The sequence below is a fragment of the Hyla sarda genome, unplaced genomic scaffold (assembly GCF_029499605.1).
Source record: "Hyla sarda isolate aHylSar1 unplaced genomic scaffold, aHylSar1.hap1 scaffold_2449, whole genome shotgun sequence".
NCBI classification, from domain to species: domain Eukaryota; kingdom Metazoa; phylum Chordata; class Amphibia; order Anura; family Hylidae; genus Hyla; species Hyla sarda.
The window spans coordinates 1-18,386 of record NW_026609136.1 but is presented as its reverse complement, the minus strand read 5'-3'; the positions used below and the strand labels follow the sequence as shown (position 1 = coordinate 18,386).

The 18,386-nt window shown below is 46.0% G+C and overlaps 8 non-coding genes across 8 annotated transcripts; all 8 read right to left on the bottom strand.

The window, feature by feature from the left end:
- Positions 1 to 1,356: 1,356 nt before the first annotated feature.
- LOC130323297 (U2 spliceosomal RNA) lies at positions 1,357 to 1,547 on the bottom strand. The gene has a single exon (XR_008868638.1). It is a non-coding gene; the product is annotated as a U2 spliceosomal RNA (small nuclear RNA).
- Positions 1,548 to 3,629: 2,082 nt separating this feature from the next.
- Positions 3,630 to 3,820, bottom strand: LOC130323296 (U2 spliceosomal RNA). The gene has a single exon (XR_008868637.1). It is a non-coding gene; the product is annotated as a U2 spliceosomal RNA (small nuclear RNA).
- Positions 3,821 to 5,907: 2,087 nt separating this feature from the next.
- Positions 5,908 to 6,098, bottom strand: LOC130323295 (U2 spliceosomal RNA). The gene has a single exon (XR_008868636.1). It is a non-coding gene; the product is annotated as a U2 spliceosomal RNA (small nuclear RNA).
- Positions 6,099 to 8,183: 2,085 nt separating this feature from the next.
- LOC130323314 (U2 spliceosomal RNA) lies at positions 8,184 to 8,374 on the bottom strand. The gene has a single exon (XR_008868651.1). It is a non-coding gene; the product is annotated as a U2 spliceosomal RNA (small nuclear RNA).
- A 2,099-nt stretch (positions 8,375 to 10,473) lies between these two features.
- LOC130323313 (U2 spliceosomal RNA) lies at positions 10,474 to 10,664 on the bottom strand. The gene has a single exon (XR_008868650.1). It is a non-coding gene; the product is annotated as a U2 spliceosomal RNA (small nuclear RNA).
- Positions 10,665 to 12,744: 2,080 nt separating this feature from the next.
- On the bottom strand, positions 12,745 to 12,935 carry LOC130323312 (U2 spliceosomal RNA). The gene has a single exon (XR_008868649.1). It is a non-coding gene; the product is annotated as a U2 spliceosomal RNA (small nuclear RNA).
- Positions 12,936 to 15,030: 2,095 nt separating this feature from the next.
- On the bottom strand, positions 15,031 to 15,221 carry LOC130323307 (U2 spliceosomal RNA). Its single transcript, XR_008868646.1, has one exon. It is a non-coding gene; the product is annotated as a U2 spliceosomal RNA (small nuclear RNA).
- Positions 15,222 to 17,310: 2,089 nt separating this feature from the next.
- On the bottom strand, positions 17,311 to 17,501 carry LOC130323294 (U2 spliceosomal RNA). The gene has a single exon (XR_008868635.1). It is a non-coding gene; the product is annotated as a U2 spliceosomal RNA (small nuclear RNA).
- Positions 17,502 to 18,386: the final 885 nt, after the last annotated feature.

Sequence of the window (18,386 nt, the reverse complement as noted above, 5' to 3'; positions counted from 1 at the left end):
GCAAAGGAGAGATGTTGTTTACACCTAGTGATGTCAGTGGTATTGAGTGACATCACAGCACAGTGCTAAGGCTCCTGGGCCTGGACACAGCAGCGGCTGCAATATCTCAACGGAGAATACGTTTATATATATGTGTGTGTGTGCGCGTATATATATATATATATATATATATATATATATATATATATATATATTTCTCCGCCGAAATCACTTTTAAACCCATTTCCACCTTTTTTTCCCTTCTCTTCCTCTTACTTTTTTTTCACGTTTTTTTACGTTTTTCTCCTTTTCGCCTCTTTTCTGGGCGTATTATTCTTCTTTTTCTTCTTTTTTTTCGTCTAATGCATACCCCATCAGTGCAGCAATGCTTATTCAATACCGCCAGCAGATGGAGACACTGGGGGATAATTTTCTAAGGATTTATACTGATTTTTCCTGTCTGAATTTGTCGCACAGAAAGTTGCAGGCCAAATATGTGTGACATTTCTGCGACTTTAGCTTCTAGAGCATTTTTACAACATTATACATAGGTGCTGAATACATAAAAAGCGACTGTTCAGCGACAGACAAGTCGCATCGGCTGAAAGTAGGCCAGAATGTCAGTCCATGTTGGAGCAGGTTTAGATACAGTCTAAAGTATAGATCTCAAAGTCTGTGCACAGAATTTAGCAAGGGCCTCGCACCTTCTGATGCATCAGGTAGGTGCACAATAGCATAGCCTAACCCTCTGTACTTTGGTCTATATTGATGCGGGACATAGACAGCCAGCTGATGACCAATCCATTAGTGCAATGGATGGCTGGAAGCATTTGTCTTTGCCTTTGCAATACCACAGAAGCAATGCATGGTCAATGTACAGCAATGACACACCTGTGTGAACAGCCAGGAGACCCCCCCCCATGTTATGTTACATAGTTACATAGTTAGTACGGTCGAAAAAAGACATATGTCCATCAAGTTCAACCAGGGAATTAAGGGGTAGGGGTGTGGCGCGATATTGGGGAAGGGATGAGATTTTATATTTCTTCATAAGCATTAATCTTATTTTGTCAATTAGGAACATTCAGCACCCACCCGCTATCAAGGCAGCTGCCTATCATGTCATGCCCTACCTGCACAGGTGTGCTGGCTACTCAAATGATCCAATTAAGGAGGCCATTTAGTCAGCAGCAGCAGAAGTCCTGTGCCTGGACGCTCCAACAGCGGCCAGACACAAGCAGAAGCAGCAGAAGCAGCAGCAGCACCACCTTTTGTTTTTTGGCTGCAGCAGCAGCAAGGCCCACAGGGCTGGCTAGCTGGCTAGCCAGCAAGCAGGTAGCAATGAAAGTAGGAATCTTTCTTTTTAACCCTGTAAGGGGGTGGTGCACTGTACCCGAAGATACTGCCATATCGGGTCAATGCATAGGGCGACGGAAGCAAGCTTCGAAATCGGCCCCCGTTCTCAAAAATCCATTTAATATATGGTCCCCAGATAGGGGACGTATCAGATATTAAACTGATAAGAACAGATACTACACTTGATCTTAGCCAAAAGGCCGAGAAGCGATAACCGTGAAAGGGGCGGGCCCAACAAGGTGCCCTTCATGGGCACTATCACTGCTTGCTGTCAGGGAGGCTGCCAGACAATTTTCCATGCACACTCTGGGCTGGGGGGCAGTCAACCACCAGTACACACAGCAGAACCTAAACCCATACCATTATTGCTAAGCAGCAAGACAGGGGCCCATTGCACTCCCACGGGGCCTTTTTAAATGCAATCCATAACCCGGATTTGCCAGGAACCCTTCTTACTCCTCCTACTTGCATGTGACACTGGGCTTAGGATCTGCATAGGAAACACACACACAAGCACACACCTACCTTTGTTGCCTGCAGATGCCTCCTTGGCTGTCCCCAAACGGTATCAAACCAACACCCACGGGAAGCTGTAAGCATAGAGGACATGCCTGCACCCCATTGGACTTACCTGTGTGGGTTAAACCCGGGTTATTTGACAACCTATGGCGGTGATGGTTCTGCTCAGGCAGAGCAGTGCTGATGCTCCTCATAAAGCTGTCGCTGCTGTGAAGGTTCTAGGTGACATCACAAATCCCTATGGTTACATACACAACAAAGCTGGGTTGTTGTTGTTTACACTCTGCAAGGCCTGTGGAAGTGAGTGACATCATAGCACTGTAGTTCTGAGGGTTCTAGATGGATGCAACAATCTCCTGTTGCTTCTATGAAGGCCATAATAGACGACATCACCAAACAGCTCCATAGTCACATACACAGCAAAGGAGAGATGTTGTTTACACCTAGTGATGTCAGTGGTATTGAGTGACATCACAGCACAGTGCTAAGGCTCCTGGGCCTGGACACAGCAGCGGCTGCAATATCTCAACGGAGAATACGTTTATATATATGTGTGTGTGTGCGCGTATATATATATATATATATATATATATATATATATATATTTCTCCGCCGAAATCACTTTTAAACCCATTTCCACCTTTTTTTCCCTTCTCTTCCTCTTACTTTTTTTTCACGTTTTTTTACGTTTTTCTCCTTTTCGCCTCTTTTCTGGGCGTATTATTCTTCTTTTTCTTCTTTTTTTTCGTCTAATGCATACCCCATCAGTGCAGCAATGCTTATTCAATACCGCCAGCAGATGGAGACACTGGGGGATAATTTTCTAAGGATTTATACTGATTTTTCCTGTCTGAATTTGTCGCACAGAAAGTTGCAGGCCAAATATGTGTGACATTTCTGCGACTTTAGCTTCTAGAGCATTTTTACAACATTATACATAGGTGCTGAATACATAAAAAGCGACTGTTCAGCGACAGACAAGTCGCATCGGCTGAAAGTAGGCCAGAATGTCAGTCCATGTTGGAGCAGGTTTAGATACAGTCTAAAGTATAGATCTCAAAGTCTGTGCACAGAATTTAGCAAGGGCCTCGCACCTTCTGATGCATCAGGTAGGTGCACAATAGCATAGCCTAACCCTCTGTACTTTGGTCTATATTGATGCGGGACATAGACAGCCAGCTGATGACCAATCCATTAGTGCAATGGATGGCTGGAAGCATTTGTCTTTGCCTTTGCAATACCACAGAAGCAATGCATGGTCAATGTACAGCAATGACACACCTGTGTGAACAGCCAGGAGACCCCCCCCCCCATGTTATGTTACATAGTTACATAGTTAGTACGGTCGAAAAAAGACATATGTCCATCAAGTTCAACCAGGGAATTAAGGGGTAGGGGTGTGGCGCGATATTGGGGAAGGGATGAGATTTTATATTTCTTCATAAGCATTAATCTTATTTTGTCAATTAGGAACATTCAGCACCCACCCGCTATCAAGGCAGCTGCCTATCATGTCATGCCCTACCTGCACAGGTGTGCTGGCTACTCAAATGATCCAATTAAGGAGGCCATTTAGTCAGCAGCAGCAGAAGTCCTGTGCCTGGACGCTCCAACAGCGGCCAGACACAAGCAGAAGCAGAAGCAGCAGAAGCAGCAGCAGCACCACCTTTTGTTTTTTGGCTGCAGCAGCAGCAAGGCCCACAGGGCTGGCTAGCTGGCTAGCCAGCAAGCAGGTAGCAATGAAAGTAGGAATCTTTCTTTTTAACCCTGTAAGGGGGTGGTGCACTGTACCCGAAGATACTGCCATATCGGGTCAATGCATAGGGCGACGGAAGCAAGCTTCGAAATCGGCCCCCGTTCTCAAAAATCCATTTAATATATGGTCCCCAGATAGGGGACGTATCAGATATTAAACTGATAAGAACAGATACTACACTTGATCTTAGCCAAAAGGCCGAGAAGCGATAACCGTGAAAGGGGCGGGCCCAACAAGGTGCCCTTCATGGGCACTATCACTGCTTGCTGTCAGGGAGGCTGCCAGACAATTTTCCATGCACACTCTGGGCTGGGGGGCAGTCAACCACCAGTACACACAGCAGAACCTAAACCCATACCATTATTGCTAAGCAGCAAGACAGGGGCCCATTGCACTCCCACGGGGCCTTTTTAAATGCAATCCATAACCCGGATTTGCCAGGAACCCTTCTTACTCCTCCTACTTGCATGTGACACTGGGCTTAGGATCTGCATAGGAAACACACACACAAGCACACACCTACCTTTGTTGCCTGCAGATGCCTCCTTGGCTGTCCCCAAACGGTATCAAACCAACACCCACGGGAAGCTGTAAGCATAGAGGACATGCCTGCACCCCATTGGACTTACCTGTGTGGGTTAAACCCGGGTTATTTGACAACCTATGGCGGTGATGGTTCTGCTCAGGCAGAGCAGTGCTGATGCTCCTCATAAAGCTGTCGCTGCTGTGAAGGTTCTAGGTGACATCACAAATCCCTATGGTTACATACACAACAAAGCTGGGTTGTTGTTGTTTACACTCTGCAAGGCCTGTGGAAGTGAGTGACATCATAGCACTGTAGTTCTGAGGGTTCTAGATGGATGCAACAATCTCCTGTTGCTTCTATGAAGGCCATAATAGACGACATCACCAAACAGCTCCATAGTCACATACACAGCAAAGGAGAGATGTTGTTTACACCTAGTGATGTCAGTGGTATTGAGTGACATCACAGCACAGTGCTAAGGCTCCTGGGCCTGGACACAGCAGCGGCTGCAATATCTCAACGGAGAATACGTTTATATATATGTGTGTGTGTGCGCGTATATATATATATATATATATATATATATATATATATATATATTTCTCCGCCGAAATCACTTTTAAACCCATTTCCACCTTTTTTTCCCTTCTCTTCCTCTTACTTTTTTTTCACGTTTTTTTACGTTTTTCTCCTTTTCGCCTCTTTTCTGGCCGTATTATTCTTCTTTTTCTTCTTTTTTTTCGTCTAATGCATACCCCATCAGTGCAGCAATGCTTATTCAATACCGCCAGCAGATGGAGACACTGGGGGATAATTTTCTAAGGATTTATACTGATTTTTCCTGTCTGAATTTGTCGCACAGAAAGTTGCAGGCCAAATATGTGTGACATTTCTGCGACTTTAGCTTCTAGAGCATTTTTACAACATTATACATAGGTGCTGAATACATAAAAAGCGACTGTTCAGCGACAGACAAGTCGCATCGGCTGAAAGTAGGCCAGAATGTCAGTCCATGTTGGAGCAGGTTTAGATACAGTCTAAAGTATAGATCTCAAAGTCTGTGCACAGAATTTAGCAAGGGCCTCGCACCTTCTGATGCATCAGGTAGGTGCACAATAGCATAGCCTAACCCTCTGTACTTTGGTCTATATTGATGCGGGACATAGACAGCCAGCTGATGACCAATCCATTAGTGCAATGGATGGCTGGAAGCATTTGTCTTTGCCTTTGCAATACCACAGAAGCAATGCATGGTCAATGTACAGCAATGACACACCTGTGTGAACAGCCAGGAGACCCCCCCCCCCCATGTTATGTTACATAGTTACATAGTTAGTACGGTCGAAAAAAGACATATGTCCATCAAGTTCAACCAGGGAATTAAGGGGTAGGGGTGTGGCGCGATATTGGGGAAGGGATGAGATTTTATATTTCTTCATAAGCATTAATCTTATTTTGTCAATTAGGAACATTCAGCACCCACCCGCTATCAAGGCAGCTGCCTATCATGTCATGCCCTACCTGCACAGGTGTGCTGGCTACTCAAATGATCCAATTAAGGAGGCCATTTAGTCAGCAGCAGCAGAAGTCCTGTGCCTGGACGCTCCAACAGCGGCCAGACACAAGCAGAAGCAGAAGCAGCAGAAGCAGCAGCAGCACCACCTTTTGTTTTTTGGCTGCAGCAGCAGCAAGGCCCACAGGGCTGGCTAGCTGGCTAGCCAGCAAGCAGGTAGCAATGAAAGTAGGAATCTTTCTTTTTAACCCTGTAAGGGGGTGGTGCACTGTACCCGAAGATACTGCCATATCGGGTCAATGCATAGGGCGACGGAAGCAAGCTTCGAAATCGGCCCCCGTTCTCAAAAATCCATTTAATATATGGTCCCCAGATAGGGGACGTATCAGATATTAAACTGATAAGAACAGATACTACACTTGATCTTAGCCAAAAGGCCGAGAAGCGATAACCGTGAAAGGGGCGGGCCCAACAAGGTGCCCTTCATGGGCACTATCACTGCTTGCTGTCAGGGAGGCTGCCAGACAATTTTCCATGCACACTCTGGGCTGGGGGGCAGTCAACCACCAGTACACACAGCAGAACCTAAACCCATACCATTATTGCTAAGCAGCAAGACAGGGGCCCATTGCACTCCCACGGGGCCTTTTTAAATGCAATCCATAACCCGGATTTGCCAGGAACCCTTCTTACTCCTCCTACTTGCATGTGACACTGGGCTTAGGATCTGCATAGGAAACACACACACAAGCACACACCTACCTTTGTTGCCTGCAGATGCCTCCTTGGCTGTCCCCAAACGGTATCAAACCAACACCCACGGGAAGCTGTAAGCATAGAGGACATGCCTGCACCCCATTGGACTTACCTGTGTGGGTTAAACCCGGGTTATTTGACAACCTATGGCGGTGATGGTTCTGCTCAGGCAGAGCAGTGCTGATGCTCCTCATAAAGCTGTCGCTGCTGTGAAGGTTCTAGGTGACATCACAAATCCCTATGGTTACATACACAACAAAGCTGGGTTGTTGTTGTTTACACTCTGCAAGGCCTGTGGAAGTGAGTGACATCATAGCACTGTAGTTCTGAGGGTTCTAGATGGATGCAACAATCTCCTGTTGCTTCTATGAAGGCCATAATAGACGACATCACCAAACAGCTCCATAGTCACATACACAGCAAAGAAGAGATGTTGTTTACACCTAGTGATGTCAGTGGTATTGAGTGACATCACAGCACAGTGCTAAGGCTCCTGGGCCTGGACACAGCAGCGGCTGCAATATCTCAACGGAGAATACGTTTATATATATGTGTGTGTGTGCGCGTATATATATATATATATATATATATATATATATATATATTTCTCCGCCGAAATCACTTTTAAACCCATTTCCACCTTTTTTTCCCTTCTCTTCCTCTTACTTTTTTTTCACGTTTTTTTACGTTTTTCTCCTTTTCGCCTCTTTTCTGGGCGTATTATTCTTCTTTTTCTTCTTTTTTTTCGTCTAATGCATACCCCATCAGTGCAGCAATGCTTATTCAATACCGCCAGCAGATGGAGACACTGGGGGATAATTTTCTAAGGATTTATACTGATTTTTCCTTTCTGAATTTGTCGCACAGAAAGTTGCAGGCCAAATATGTGTGACATTTCTGCGACTTTAGCTTCTAGAGCATTTTTACAACATTATACATAGGTGCTGAATACATAAAAAGCGACTGTTCAGCGACAGACAAGTCGCATCGGCTGAAAGTAGGCCAGAATGTCAGTCCATGTTGGAGCAGGTTTAGATACAGTCTAAAGTATAGATCTCAAAGTCTGTGCACAGAATTTAGCAAGGGCCTCGCACCTTCTGATGCATCAGGTAGGTGCACAATAGCATAGCCTAACCCTCTGTACTTTGGTCTATATTGATGCGGGACATAGACAGCCAGCTGATGACCAATCCATTAGTGCAATGGATGGCTGGAAGCATTTGTCTTTGCCTTTGCAATACCACAGAAGCAATGCATGGTCAATGTACAGCAATGACACACCTGTGTGAACAGCCAGGAGACCCCCCCCCCCCCCATGTTATGTTACATAGTTACATAGTTAGTACGGTCGAAAAAAGACATATGTCCATCAAGTTCAACCAGGGAATTAAGGGGTAGGGGTGTGGCGCGATATTGGGGAAGGGATGAGATTTTATATTTCTTCATAAGCATTAATCTTATTTTGTCAATTAGGAACATTCAGCACCCACCCGCTATCAAGGCAGCTGCCTATCATGTCATGCCCTACCTGCACAGGTGTGCTGGCTACTCAAATGATCCAATTAAGGAGGCCATTTAGTCAGCAGCAGCAGAAGTCCTGTGACTGGACGCTCCAACAGCGGCCAGACACAAGCAGAAGCAGAAGCAGCAGAAGCAGCAGCAGCACCACCTTTTGTTTTTTGGCTGCAGCAGCAGCAAGGCCCACAGGGCTGGCTAGCTGGCTAGCCAGCAAGCAGGTAGCAATGAAAGTAGGAATCTTTCTTTTTAACCCTGTAAGGGGGTGGTGCACTGTACCCGAAGATACTGCCATATCGGGTCAATGCATAGGGCGACGGAAGCAAGCTTCGAAATCGGCCCCCGTTCTCAAAAATCCATTTAATATATGGTCCCCAGATAGGGGACGTATCAGATATTAAACTGATAAGAACAGATACTACACTTGATCTTAGCCAAAAGGCCGAGAAGCGATAACCGTGAAAGGGGCGGGCCCAACAAGGTGCCCTTCATGGGCACTATCACTGCTTGCTGTCAGGGAGGCTGCCAGACAATTTTCCATGCACACTCTGGGCTGGGGGGCAGTCAACCACCAGTACACACAGCAGAACCTAAACCCATACCATTATTGCTAAGCAGCAAGACAGGGGCCCATTGCACTCTCACGGGGCCTTTTTAAATGCAATCCATAACCCGGATTTGCCAGGAACCCTTCTTACTCCTCCTACTTGCATGTGACACTGGGCTTAGGATCTGCATAGGAAACACACACACAAGCACACACCTACCTTTGTTGCCTGCAGATGCCTCCTTGGCTGTCCCCAAACGGTATCAAACCAACACCCACGGGAAGCTGTAAGCATAGAGGACATGCCTGCACCCCATTGGACTTACCTGTGTGGGTTAAATCCGGGTTATTTGACAACCTATGGCGGTGATGGTTCTGCTCAGGCAGAGCAGTGCTGATGCTCCTCATAAAGCTGTCGCTGCTGTGAAGGTTCTAGGTGACATCACAAATCCCTATGGTTACATACACAACAAAGCTGGGTTGTTGTTGTTTACACTCTGCAAGGCCTGTGGAAGTGAGTGACATCATAGCACTGTAGTTCTGAGGGTTCTAGATGGATGCAACAATCTCCTGTTGCTTCTATGAAGGCCATAATAGACGACATCACCAAACAGCTCCATAGTCACATACACAGCAAAGGAGAGATGTTGTTTACACCTAGTGATGTCAGTGGTATTGAGTGACATCACAGCACAGTGCTAAGGCTCCTGGGCCTGGACACAGCAGCGGCTGCAATATCTCAACGGAGAATACGTTTATATATATGTGTGTGTGTGCGCGTATATATATATATATATATATATATATATATATATATATATATATATATATTTCTCCGCCGAAATCACTTTTAAACCCATTTCCACCTTTTTTTCCCTTCTCTTCCTCTTACTTTTTTTTCACGTTTTTTTACGTTTTTCTCCTTTTCGCCTCTTTTCTGGGCGTATTATTCTTCTTTTTCTTCTTTTTTTTCGTCTAATGCATACCCCATCAGTGCAGCAATGCTTATTCAATACCGCCAGCAGATGGAGACACTGGGGGATAATTTTCTAAGGATTTATACTGATTTTTCCTGTCTGAATTTGTCGCACAGAAAGTTGCAGGCCAAATATGTGTGACATTTCTGCGACTTTAGCTTCTAGAGCATTTTTACAACATTATACATAGGTGCTGAATACATAAAAAGCGACTGTTCAGCGACAGACAAGTCGCATCGGCTGAAAGTAGGCCAGAATGTCAGTCCATGTTGGAGCAGGTTTAGATACAGTCTAAAGTATAGATCTCAAAGTCTGTGCACAGAATTTAGCAAGGGCCTCGCACCTTCTGATGCATCAGGTAGGTGCACAATAGCATAGCCTAACCCTCTGTACTTTGGTCTATATTGATGCGGGACATAGACAGCCAGCTGATGACCAATCCATTAGTGCAATGGATGGCTGGAAGCATTTGTCTTTGCCTTTGCAATACCACAGAAGCAATGCATGGTCAATGTACAGCAATGACACACCTGTGTGAACAGCCAGGAGACCCCCCCCCCCCCATGTTATGTTACATAGTTACATAGTTAGTACGGTCGAAAAAAGACATATGTCCATCAAGTTCAACCAGGGAATTAAGGGGTAGGGGTGTGGCGCGATATTGGGGAAGGGATGAGATTTTATATTTCTTCATAAGCATTAATCTTATTTTGTCAATTAGGAACATTCAGCACCCACCCACTATCAAGGCAGCTGCCTATCATGTCATGCCCTACCTGCACAGGTGTGCTGGCTACTCAAATGATCCAATTAAGGAGGCCATTTAGTCAGCAGCAGCAGAAGTCCTGTGCCTGGACGCTCCAACAGCGGCCAGACACAAGCAGAAGCAGAAGCAGCAGAAGCAGCAGCAGCAGCACCACCTTTTGTTTTTTGGCTGCAGCAGCAGCAAGGCCCACAGGGCTGGCTAGCTGGCTAGCCAGCAAGCAGGTAGCAATGAAAGTAGGAATCTTTCTTTTTAACCCTGTAAGGGGGTGGTGCACTGTACCCGAAGATACTGCCATATCGGGTCAATGCATAGGGCGACGGAAGCAAGCTTCGAAATCGGCCCCCGTTCTCAAAAATCCATTTAATATATGGTCCCCAGATAGGGGACGTATCAGATATTAAACTGATAAGAACAGATACTACACTTGATCTTAGCCAAAAGGCCGAGAAGCGATAACCGTGAAAGGGGCGGGCCCAACAAGGTGCCCTTCATGGGCACTATCACTGCTTGCTGTCAGGGAGGCTGCCAGACAATTTTCCATGCACACTCTGGGCTGGGGGGCAGTCAACCACCAGTACACACAGCAGAACCTAAACCCATACCATTATTGCTAAGCAGCAAGACAGGGGCCCATTGCACTCCCACGGGGCCTTTTTAAATGCAATCCATAACCCGGATTTGCCAGGAACCCTTCTTACTCCTCCTACTTGCATGTGACACTGGGCTTAGGATCTGCATAGGAAACACACACACAAGCACACACCTACCTTTGTTGCCTGCAGATGCCTCCTTGGCTGTCCCCAAACGGTATCAAACCAACACCCACGGGAAGCTGTAAGCATAGAGGACATGCCTGCACCCCATTGGACTTACCTGTGTGGGTTAAACCCGGGTTATTTGACAACCTATGGCGGTGATGGTTCTGCTCAGGCAGAGCAGTGCTGATGCTCCTCATAAAGCTGTCGCTGCTGTGAAGGTTCTAGGTGACATCACAAATCCCTATGGTTACATACACAACAAAGCTGGGTTGTTGTTGTTTACACTCTGCAAGGCCTGTGGAAGTGAGTGACATCATAGCACTGTAGTTCTGAGGGTTCTAGATGGATGCAACAATCTCCTGTTGCTTCTATGAAGGCCATAATAGACGACATCACCAAACAGCTCCATAGTCACATACACAGCAAAGGAGAGATGTTGTTTACACCTAGTGATGTCAGTGGTATTGAGTGACATCACAGCACAGTGCTAAGGCTCCTGGGCCTGGACACAGCAGCGGCTGCAATATCTCAACGGAGAATACATTTATATATATGTGTGTGTGTGCGCGTATATATATATATATATATATATATATATATATATTTCTCCGCCGAAATCACTTTTAAACCCATTTCCACCTTTTTTCCCCTTCTCTTCCTCTTACTTTTTTTTCACGTTTTTTTACGTTTTTCTCCTTTTCGCCTCTTTTCTGGGCGTATTATTCTTCTTTTTCTTCTTTTTTTTCGTCTAATGCATACCCCATCAGTGCAGCAATGCTTATTCAATACCGCCAGCAGATGGAGACACTGGGGGATAATTTTCTAAGGATTTATACTGATTTTTCCTGTCTGAATTTCTCGCACAGAAAGTTGCAGGCCAAATATGTGTGACATTTCTGCGACTTTAGCTTCTAGAGCATTTTTACAACATTATACATAGGTGCTGAATACATAAAAAGCGACTGTTCAGCGACAGACAAGTCGCATCGGCTGAAAGTAGGCCAGAATGTCAGTCCATGTTGGAGCAGGTTTAGATACAGTCTAAAGTATAGATCTCAAAGTCTGTGCACAGAATTTAGCAAGGGCCTCGCACCTTCTGATGCATCAGGTAGGTGCACAATAGCATAGCCTAACCCTCTGTACTTTGGTCTATATTGATGCGGGACATAGACAGCCAGCTGATGACCAATCCATTAGTGCAATGGATGGCTGGAAGCATTTGTCTTTGCCTTTGCAATACCACAGAAGCAATGCATGGTCAATGTACAGCAATGACACACCTGTGTGAACAGCCAGGAGACTCCCCCCCCCCCATGTTATGTTACATAGTTACATAGTTAGTACGGTCGAAAAAAGACATATGTCCATCAAGTTCAACCAGGGAATTAAGGGGTAGGGGTGTGGCGCGATATTGGGGAAGGGATGAGATTTTATATTTCTTCATAAGCATTAATCTTATTTTGTCAATTAGGAACATTCAGCACCCACCCGCTATCAAGGCAGCTGCCTATCATGTCATGCCCTACCTGCAAAGGTGTGCTGGCTACTCAAATGATCCAATTAAGGAGGCCATTTAGTCAGCAGCAGCAGAAGTCCTGTGCCTGGACGCTCCAACAGCGGCCAGACACAAGCAGAAGCAGAAGCAGCAGAAGCAGCAGCAGCACCACCTTTTGTTTTTTGGCTGCAGCAGCAGCAAGGCCCACAGGGCTGGCTAGCTGGCTAGCCAGCAAGCAGGTAGCAATGAAAGTAGGAATCTTTCTTTTTAACCCTGTAAGGGGGTGGTGCACTGTACCCGAAGATACTGCCATATCGGGTCAATGCATAGGGCGACGGAAGCAAGCTTCGAAATCGGCCCCCGTTCTCAAAAATCCATTTAATATATGGTCCCCAGATAGGGGACGTATCAGATATTAAACTGATAAGAACAGATACTACACTTGATCTTAGCCAAAAGGCCGAGAAGCGATAACCGTGAAAGGGGCGGGCCCAACAAGGTGCCCTTCATGGGCACTATCACTGCTTGCTGTCAGGGAGGCTGCCAGACAATTTTCCATGCACACTCTGGGCTGGGGGGCAGTCAACCACCAGTACACACAGCAGAACCTAAACCCATACCATTATTGCTAAGCAGCAAGACAGGGGCCCATTGCACTCCCACGGGGCCTTTTTAAATGCAATCCATAACCCGGATTTGCCAGGAACCCTTCTTACTCCTCCTACTTGCATGTGACACTGGGCTTAGGATCTGCATAGGAAACACACACACAAGCACACACCTACCTTTGTTGCCTGCAGATGCCTCCTTGGCTGTCCCCAAACGGTATCAAACCAACACCCACGGGAAGCTGTAAGCATAGAGGACATGCCTGCACCCCATTGGACTTACCTGTGTGGGTTAAACCCGGGTTATTTGACAACCTATGGCGGTGATGGTTCTGCTCAGGCAGAGCAGTGCTGATGCTCCTCATAAAGCTGTCGCTGCTGTGAAGGTTCTAGGTGACATCACAAATCCCTATGGTTACATACACAACAAAGCTGGGTTGTTGTTGTTTACACTCTGCAAGGCCTGTGGAAGTGAGTGACATCATAGCACTGTAGTTCTGAGGGTTCTAGATGGATGCAACAATCTCCTGTTGCTTCTATGAAGGCCATAATAGACGACATCACCAAACAGCTCCATAGTCACATACACAGCAAAGGAGAGATGTTGTTTACACCTAGTGATGTCAGTGGTATTGAGTGACATCACAGCACAGTGCTAAGGCTCCTGGGCCTGGACACAGCAGCGGCTGCAATATCTCAACGGAGAATACGTTTATATATATGTGTGTGTGTGCGCGTATATATATATATATATATATATATATATATATATATATATATATATTTCTCCGCCGAAATCACTTTTAAACCCATTTCCACCTTTTTTTCCCTTCTCTTCCTCTTACTTTTTTTTCACGTTTTTTTACGTTTTTCTCCTTTTCGCCTCTTTTCTGGGCGTATTATTCTTCTTTTTCTTCTTTTTTTTCGTCTAATGCATACCCCATCAGTGCAGCAATGCTTATTCAATACCGCCAGCAGATGGAGACACTGGGGGATAATTTTCTAAGGATTTATACTGATTTTTCCTTTCTGAATTTGTCGCACAGAAAGTTGCAGGCCAAATATGTGTGACATTTCTGCGACTTTAGCTTCTAGAGCATTTTTACAACATTATACATAGGTGCTGAATACATAAAAAGCGACTGTTCAGCGACAGACAAGTCGCATCGGCTGAAAGTAGGCCAGAATGTCAGTCCATGTTGGAGCAGGTTTAGATACAGTCTAAAGTATAGATCTCAAAGTCTGTGCACAGAATTTAGCAAGGGCCTCGCACCTTCTGATGCATCAGGTAGGTGCACAATAGCATAGCCTAACCCTCTGTACTTTGGTCTATATTGATGCGGGACATAGACAGCCAGCTGATGACCAATCCATTAGTGCAATGGATGGCTGGAAGCATTTGTCTTTGCCTTTGCAATACCACAGAAGCAATGCATGGTCAATGTACAGCAATGACACACCTGTGTGAACAGCCAGGAGACACCCCCCCCCCCATGTTATGTTACATAGTTACATAGTTAGTACGGTCGAAAAAAGACATATGTCCATCAAGTTCAACCAGGGAATTAAGGGGTAGGGGTGTGGCGCGATATTGGGGAAGGGATGAGATTTTATATTTCTTCATAAGCATTAATCTTATTTTGTCAATTAGGAACATTCAGCACCCACCCGCTATCAAGGCAGCTGCCTATCATGTCATGCCCTACCTGCACAGGTGTGCTGGCTACTCAAATGATCCAATTAAGGAGGCCATTTAGTCAGCAGCAGCAGAAGTCCTGTGCCTGGACGCTCCAACAGCGGCCAGACACAAGCAGAAGCAGAAGCAGCAGAAGCAGCAGCAGCAGCACCACCTTTTGTTTTTTGGCTGCAGCAGCAGCAAGGCCCACAGGGCTGGCTAGCTGGCTAGCCAGCAAGCAGGTAGCAATGAAAGTAGGAATCTTTCTTTTTAACCCTGTAAGGGGGTGGTGCACTGTACCCGAAGATACTGCCATATCGGGTCAATGCATAGGGCGACGGAAGCAAGCTTCGAAATCGGCCCCCGTTCTCAAAAATCCATTTAATATATGGTCCCCAGATAGGGGACGTATCAGATATTAAACTGATAAGAACAGATACTACACTTGATCTTAGCCAAAAGGCCGAGAAGCGATAACCGTGAAAGGGGCGGGCCCAACAAGGTGCCCTTCATGGGCACTATCACTGCTTGCTGTCAGGGAGGCTGCCAGACAATTTTCCATGCACACTCTGGGCTGGGGGGCAGTCAACCACCAGTACACACAGCAGAACCTAAACCCATACCATTATTGCTAAGCAGCAAGACAGGGGCCCATTGCACTCCCACGGGGCCTTTTTAAATGCAATCCATAACCCGGATTTGCCAGGAACCCTTCTTACTCCTCCTACTTGCATGTGACACTGGGCTTAGGATCTGCATAGGAAACACACACACAAGCACACACCTACCTTTGTTGCCTGCAGATGCCTCCTTGGCTGTCCCCAAACGGTATCAAACCAACACCCACGGGAAGCTGTAAGCATAGAGGACATGCCTGCACCCCATTGGACTTACCTGTGTGGGTTAAACCCGGGTTATTTGACAACCTATGGCGGTGATGGTTCTGCTCAGGCAGAGCAGTGCTGATGCTCCTCATAAAGCTGTCGCTGCTGTGAAGGTTCTAGGTGACATCACAAATCCCTATGGTTACATACACAACAAAGCTGGGTTGTTGTTGTTTACACTCTGCAAGGCCTGTGGAAGTGAGTGACATCATAGCACTGTAGTTCTGAGGGTTCTAGATGGATGCAACAATCTCCTGTTGCTTCTATGAAGGCCATAATAGACGACATCACCAAACAGCTCCATAGTCACATACACAGCAAAGGAGAGATGTTGTTTACACCTAGTGATGTCAGTGGTATTGAGTGACATCACAGCACAGTGCTAAGGCTCCTGGGCCTGGACACAGCAGCGGCTGCAATATCTCAACGGAGAATACGTTTATATATATGTGTGTGTGTGCGCGTATATATATATATATATATATATATATATATATATATATATATATTTCTCCGCCGAAATCACTTTTAAACCCATTTCCACCTTTTTTTCCCTTCTCTTCCTCTTACTTTTTTTTCACGTTTTTTTACGTTTTTCTCCTTTTCGCCTCTTTTCTGGGCGTATTATTCTTCTTTTTCTTCTTTTTTTTCGTCTAATGCATACCCCATCAGTGCAGCAATGCTTATTCAATACCGCCAGCAGATGGAGACACTGGGGGATAATTTTCTAAGGATTTATACTGATTTTTCCTGTCTGAATTTGTCGCACAGAAAGTTGCAGGCCAAATATGTGTGACATTTCTGCGACTTTAGCTTCTAGAGCATTTTTACAACATTATACATAGGTGCTGAATACATAAAAAGCGACTGTTCAGCGACAGACAAGTCGCATCGGCTGAAAGTAGGCCAGAATGTCAGTCCATGTTGGAGCAGGTTTAGATACAGTCTAAAGTATAGATCTCAAAGTCTGTGCACAGAATTTAGCAAGGGCCTCGCACCTTCTGATGCATCAGGTAGGTGCACAATAGCATAGCCTAACCCTCTGTACTTTGGTCTATATTGATGCGGGACATAGACAGCCAGCTGATGACCAATCCATTAGTGCAATGGATGGCTGGAAGCATTTGTCTTTGCCTTTGCAATACCACAGAAGCAATGCATGGTCAATGTACAGCAATGACACACCTGTGTGAACAGCCAGGAGACCCCCCCCCCCCATGTTATGTTACATAGTTACATAGTTAGTACGGTCGAAAAAAGACATATGTCCATCAAGTTCAACCAGGGAATTAAGGGGTAGGGGTGTGGCGCGATATTGGGGAAGGGATGAGATTTTATATTTCTTCATAAGCATTAATCTTATTTTGTCAATTAGGAACATTCAGCACCCACCCGCTATCAAGGCAGCTGCCTATCATGTCATGCCCTACCTGCACAGGTGTGCTGGCTACTCAAATGATCCAATTAAGGAGGCCATTTAGTCAGCAGCAGCAGAAGTCCTGTGCCTGGACGCTCCAACAGCGGCCAGACACAAGCAGAAGCAGAAGCAGCAGAAGCAGCAGCAGCACCACCTTTTGTTTTTTGGCTGCAGCAGCAGCAAGGCCCACAGGGCTGGCTAGCTGGCTAGCCAGCAAGCAGGTAGCAATGAAAGTAGGAATCTTTCTTTTTAACCCTGTAAGGGGGTGGTGCACTGTACCCGAAGATACTGCCATATCGGGTCAATGCATAGGGCGACGGAAGCAAGCTTCGAAATCGGCCCCCGTTCTCAAAAATCCATTTAATATATGGTCCCCAGATAGGGGACGTATCAGATATTAAACTGATAAGAACAGATACTACACTTGATCTTAGCCAAAAGGCCGAGAAGCGATAACCGTGAAAGGGGCGGGCCCAACAAGGTGCCCTTCATGGGCACTATCACTGCTTGCTGTCAGGGAGGCTGCCAGACAATTTTCCATGCACACTCTGGGCTGGGGGGCAGTCAACCACCAGTACACACAGCAGAACCTAAACCCATACCATTATTGCTAAGCAGCAAGACAGGGGCCCATTGCACTCCCACGGGGCCTTTTTAAATGCAATCCATAACCCGGATTTGCCAGGAACCCTTCTTACTCCTCCTACTTGCATGTGACACTGGGCTTAGGATCTGCATAGGAAACACACACACAAGCACACACCTACCTTTGTTGCCTGCAGATGCCTCCTTGGCTGTCCCCAAACGGTATCAAACCAACACCCACGGGAAGCTGTAAGCATAGAGGACATGCCTGCACCCCATTGGACTTACCTGTGTGGGTTAAACCCGGGTTATTTGACAACCTATGGCGGTGATGGTTCTGCTCAGGCAGAGCAGTGCTGATGCTCCTCATAAAGCTGTCGCTGCTGTGAAGGTTCTAGGTGACATCACAAATCCCTATGGTTACATACACAACAAAGCTGGGTTGTTGTTGTTTACACTCTGCAAGGCCTGTGGAAGTGAGTGACATCATAGCACTGTAGTTCTGAGGGTTCTAGATGGATGCAACAATCTCCTGTTGCTTCTATGAAGGCCATAATAGACGACATCACCAAACAGCTCCATAGTCACATACACAGCAAAGGAGAGATGTTGTTTACACCTAGTGATGTCAGTGGTATTGAGTGACATCACAGCACAGTGCTAAGGCTCCTGGGCCTGGACACAGCAGCGGCTGCAATATCTCAACGGAGAATACGTTTATATATATATGTGTGTGTGTGCGCATATATATATA